Here is a 5,874-nt window from a genome sequence, read left to right as displayed (position 1 = left end):
CAGTTAACAACTTTGAAAGAGAAGCTTTTTAAATTAGAATGAAACTCCGAAGAAAGAATAGAAATAGGCTCTGCTAGAAGCAGAACCCCCAAGTTCTCCGCCAAAGAATCACACCTGAGAGTTTCCAATGATTCCACCAGAGAATTTCCCTCTGGTTTTAATCAATATTGTAGGGTGGAGATACTATATGCTGGAGACTTTTATATCTGTGTTTGATGTTACAACAAATATAGTTTGAAAAACATTTTTTTAAACACACGAACTGACAGAGACTTCCACTTCTCAGTCTGATGTATAAGGAAGGAGCTTGGCAGTCGTTACTCCATCCTTAAACAGGTAAAAAGTTGATCAAACTGAACGTCAACAAACTGCTTAGATCTGTCAGAGAAGTAAGGTTATAGGGTAAACTGCTGCCCCTAAAATTGGAGCAACTAACAGGCAGATACAGAGAATTATGACTTACCAGAGCAGAAACCCACAGCAGAAATCTCAGGAAGTAGTGCTACGGTAGGTAAACCTGAACAGCGTTCCATAAATTGCTGGAGGCTGAGTGAGAACAGGTCCAAGAGTTTAAAACTCCAGGGGACCCAGTCATGAGGGGCTTCCATAATTCGTGACTTTTACCTCCCAGAGATCAGCCAGGTTCTCGTGAGTATCAGAGAAAAATTCCCTCACGCCTCCACCAGGGGGAGGAGAAAAGGAACCATTTTTAAATATACCAGAGTATTCCGTTCTTGATAAGGCCTGCCCTCAGAAGAAGCTATTTTATGAGAGTTTAACCTGCTGGAGTCTTATCCCAGCCCAACTTACCTGAGAGAAGAGAAATAACCAGCTCCAGCTCCCTCCAGCTTTCCTAACTCACCCTATGAGGCCAGCTTAACACTAGTACCAAAACCAGACAAAGACATTACAAAAAGAAGAAAATTATAACCATGAATACAGATATAAACATTCTCAATAAAATATTAGTAAATCAAATCCAACAATGTATAAAAAGAAGTATACACCATGACTGACTGGTATTTTTCCTAGGTATGCAAGGCTGATGCAACATTTGAAACCAATTAATATAATCTGAAGAAGAAAAATGACATGATCGTATTATAAATACAGAAAAACATTTGACAAAATCTACACCCATTTGTAATTTTTAAAAATCTCAAAAAAAAAACTAGAATTAAAGAAGACTTCCTTAACTTGATTTTTTAAATATACGAAAAACCTACTGCTAACATCCATACTTAATGGTGAAAAACTTGAAGCTTTCCCACTAAGATCAGGTGCAAGACAATAATAATGCTCCCTCTCACCACTCCTTTTCAACACTATACTAGAGGTCTTAGCCAATGTAATCAAACAAGAAAAGGAAATATGTGATACACAGATTGGAAAGAAAGAAACAAAATTGTGTTTGTTTGCAGAAGACAAGGTTGTCATGTAGAAAAATTGGAAAGAATCAACAGAAAAACACTTTTGGAACTAATAAGCAATTATAACAAGGTTGCATGATACAAGATTAATATATAAAAGTAAATTGCTTTCCTAAGTATCAATAATGAACAAGGGGTATTGAAATTAAAAACACATTACCATGTATACTAGCACCTCAAAAAATGAAATGCCTAGATATAATCTAACAAAATACGTATAAGATCTACATGAGGAAAACTACAGAACTCTGATTAAAGATATCAAAGAAGAACAAAATAAATGGAGAGAGACAGTCCATGTTCATGAATAGGAAGATGCACTATTGGTAAGATGGATAGGAAGATGCAGAAGATGCACTATTTCAACTTAATCTATAGATCCAACGCAATCTCAATCAAAATCTCTACAAGTTATTTTGTGGATATTGACAAACTGATTCTATAGTTTATGTGGAGATCCAAAAGACCCAGAATAGCCAATTTAATATTGAAGAACAAACTCAGAGAACTAATATTACCCCCAATTTCAAGGCTTACCATAAAGACACAGTAATCAAGATAGTGTAATATTGATTAAAGAATAAATAAATCAATGGAACAGAATAGAGAATACACATATAAACCCACACAAATAGAGTCAACTGATCTTTGACAAGACAGCAAAGGCAATACAATGAAGCAAACATAGTCTTTTCAACAAATGGTATAAGAGCAACTGAAAATCCACATGCAAAAAAAAAAAAAAAAAATTAACCTAAATGTAAACGTTAAACCCTTCTAAAAAATTAGCTCAAAATGGGTCATAGACCTAAATGTAAAGTGTAAAACTATAGAACTCATGGAAGATAACACAGGAGAAAGCCTAAATCACCTTAAGTATGGTGATGACTTTTTAGATACAGTTCCAATGGTACAATTAATGAAAAAAAATTTGATAAATTAAACTTTATTAAAACTAAAAGCTTCTGCTCTGCAAAAGACAACATCAAGAAAATGAAAAGACAAGTCACAGACTGAAGAAAATATTTACAAAGACATGTCTGATAAAGGGCTCTTTTCCAAAACATATGAAGAACTATTAAAGCTCAACATTTAAGAAAATGAGCAACCAACTTAAAAATGAGCAAAAGACTGGAAAAGATACATTACCAAAGAAGATTATACAGATGTCAAGTAAGCATAATAAAAGATGCTTATGCTTATTAAAACATCATATGTCATTAGGGAATTGAAAATTAAAACAATGAGATACCACCATATCTTTATTAGAATGGCCAAAATCCAGAACAAGGACAATACCAAATGGTGATAAGGATGTGGAGCAACAGGTACTCTCATTCCTTGCTCACGGAAATGCAAAATGGTACAACCACATTGGAAGACAGTGTGGCAAATTTTCCAAAATTAAACATATTCTGACCATATGATTTAGCAATATCCCACATCCTGTTTACCCAAATGAATTGAAAACTTATGTATACACAAAAACCTGTATGTGGGTATTTATAGCAGCTTTATAGTTGCCAAAACTTGGAAGTAACCAGGATGTCCTTCAGGAGGTGAATGGATAAATAAACTACTGTGGTACATCTAGACAACAAAATATTATTCAGGAAAAGAACAAGCCATCAAGTCATGAAAAGACATGAAGGAAACTTAAATACATATAACTAAGTGAAAGAGGCCAATCTTAAAAGCTACATACTGTATGATTCCAACCATATGACATTCTGGAAAAGGGAAAACTATGAAAACAATAGAAAGATTCGTGATTTTCAGGGGTTGGGGGACAGGGAAAAATGAATAGGCAGAACACAGGGGATTTCTTTTTTTGAGACGAAGTCTCGCTCTGTCACCCAGGCTGGGGTGTAGTAGCGTGATCTCAGCTCACTGCAACCTCGGCCTCCCATGTTAAAGCGATTCTTGTGCCTCGGCCTCCCAAGTAGCTGGGATTACAGGCCCTCAACACCATGCCCAGTTAATTTTTGTATTTTTAGAAGAGATGAGGTTTCACCATGTTGCCCAGGCTGATCTTGAACTCCTGACCTAAAGTGATCCGCCTGCCTCGGCCTCCCAATTTGCTGGGATTACAGGTGTGAGCCACTGCGCCCAGCCCACAGAGGATTTTTAAAGCAGTAAAACTATTCAGTATAATACTACAATAGTGGATACTTTCAGTATACAACTTTCAAAGCCTATAGAATGTCCAACACCAAGAGTGAACCCTAATGTAAGCTGAGGACTTTGGGTGATAACGATGCATCAATGTAGGTTCATTAATTTTAACAAATATGCCACTTAGTGGGGGATGTTGATTGTTGGGGAGGCTGCAGGGAAGAGTGGAGGGACTAGAATATACAGGCACTTTCTGTAGTTTCTGCTCAATTTTTCTGTAAACCTAAAACTGCCCTATAAAGGGTTAATAATAATAATAATTTTTAAAACATAACAGAACCTGAAAAGAAAACCAAAAAAGCCTCCTTTGTATTAATATCCGATTAAAGCATTCTTAACAAGCCAGGAATGCTGATGGCCAGCAAAGTGTATAGTACCCCCATTACCACTAATTATTGTTCAAGGCATCCTTCTCCCGAAGTTGTGAATATTGATTAAGACTGGAGGGAAAACAATGACACTTGGAATTGATTTGACCTGCTTAGAAGAAGAAAATCTCAGTCCAGTTCTCCACAGGTTTTCAGGTTATGCCGTTGCCTCTCAATTTGAGGTTAACAGCCAAAGTTGAGATACATACAAGACCAGAAGTTATGTCTTTGGAGAGTCCACTCCTCTGGCAAACCTTTTCTCTCTCCGATGTTCTCTCTGGAAGAGACTTCACTCATTTCAGAGTTCTCTATTTCCCACTGGAATGCTGTCTACATTCCATGCCAGAAATAAACCATCATTCTACAAAAACTTTCAGGAGAAAATTAAATTCAGCATATTCAAAAGGTAGAAAGCATTAGTCCTTTCTGGTATTTTTAAATTTTTTTATTTATTTTTTCTGAAAATCTAGTCTGTAGGTTAAAGACCAGAGTGCATTTTCTAGATGAGAAAGAAAAATATCATCACAGTACATAATAATGACAATGTGGACTAAATTTATGACAATGTGGACATAAATAAATTTACGGTGCTGACTTCACGCGAATATATCAGACCAGTTGTGCATTTGGAGACCTGGATTGTAATGTGAGGAAGGTGCCTTGCCTGCCTTGTTTCTGCAAGAGTGACACTTTAAAAAGCAGGAAAAGGATGAAATTGGGAGTAGGGAGAGCAGAGTGTCAATCCTGGCTCCATTCCCAGGGCTATTGTGATGCTGATCCACATTTGCTTCCTCACTTGTGAGTCAGCCCTGGTAATAGTCGCCCTACATACCTCACAAAACTATTGAAAAATGAGGCACTATAAATAAAAGTACTCCAAGAAAACACAAATGTGCTAGACATATCGTACCTCGATTTATCCAGGATGGCCCTATGCAAAATAACGATGTAGGTGGCATTTGCCTAAACATATTCACTTTCTCATTAATGTCTCTTAAAGAATTCCCTCCTTTGTCAAATATCCCAGGAACTGTCCCAACCATGTTTCCTCTCTCCTGTTATCATTTTACCCATCACCACATGATCACTGAATCCTCTTCACTCCCTCAAGACTAGAACCTCAATGGTTTCCAACTCTTTATGGAGACCATTAACCAGACAATGGTCTCATGTCCATGTGATCATGGAGATGGCTGGAGATGACAATCCTTCTCACACCATTTCAGTGATCCCATGTTGGATATTTTTTAACACTTACTAAGTTCCCAGTTTTGTTGTATAACCCAGAGGGGCAATTCTAAGGGTAGAAACTTTAGTCTAAAAAGTTGAAAACAATGACAAGTTGGCAACAAGAAGAGGGTGGCATTTCAGAAGAGCCAATGCCCAGTGAATGTCTCAGATCACTTAGAGTTGTTTTTGTCCACTCTGCCATCTTGCTATACTGACCATAAGGCTACATCCCTAGAGAAGAATTTCCCAGAACTACATGAGTATCTGCAGAATAGACAGAAAGTCAGGGACTACACGTCTCTTTTGGTGGCCAGAGGTCCTGGATGTGTCAGAGCAGCAGTGCGAAAGAGTTATTTGCTTCATGGAGACGAAAGGATTCATCCCGCAGACTGCTTATGAGCACATGGAGGTGCACTCCACATTCTCACACATTTACATTCGTCTCATCTTCACTGACTTCCAGAGAACCCATCATATCTTAGGACTTTCGTGCCAGATGAACCACAGCGATCATCTCACTCAAATTTGAGACAGAATCTCAACAGAAGTTAAAAGATCTGCCAGGCCGGGCACGGTCGCTCACACCTGTAATCCCAGCACTTTGGGAGGCTGAGGCAGGCGAATCACGAGGTCAGGAGATCCAGACCATCCTGGCTAACACGGTAAAACCC

Source organism: Piliocolobus tephrosceles, chromosome 5 (assembly GCF_002776525.5).
Source record: "Piliocolobus tephrosceles isolate RC106 chromosome 5, ASM277652v3, whole genome shotgun sequence".
Classification (NCBI taxonomy): domain Eukaryota; kingdom Metazoa; phylum Chordata; class Mammalia; order Primates; family Cercopithecidae; genus Piliocolobus; species Piliocolobus tephrosceles.
This window is presented reverse-complemented; position numbering follows the sequence as displayed.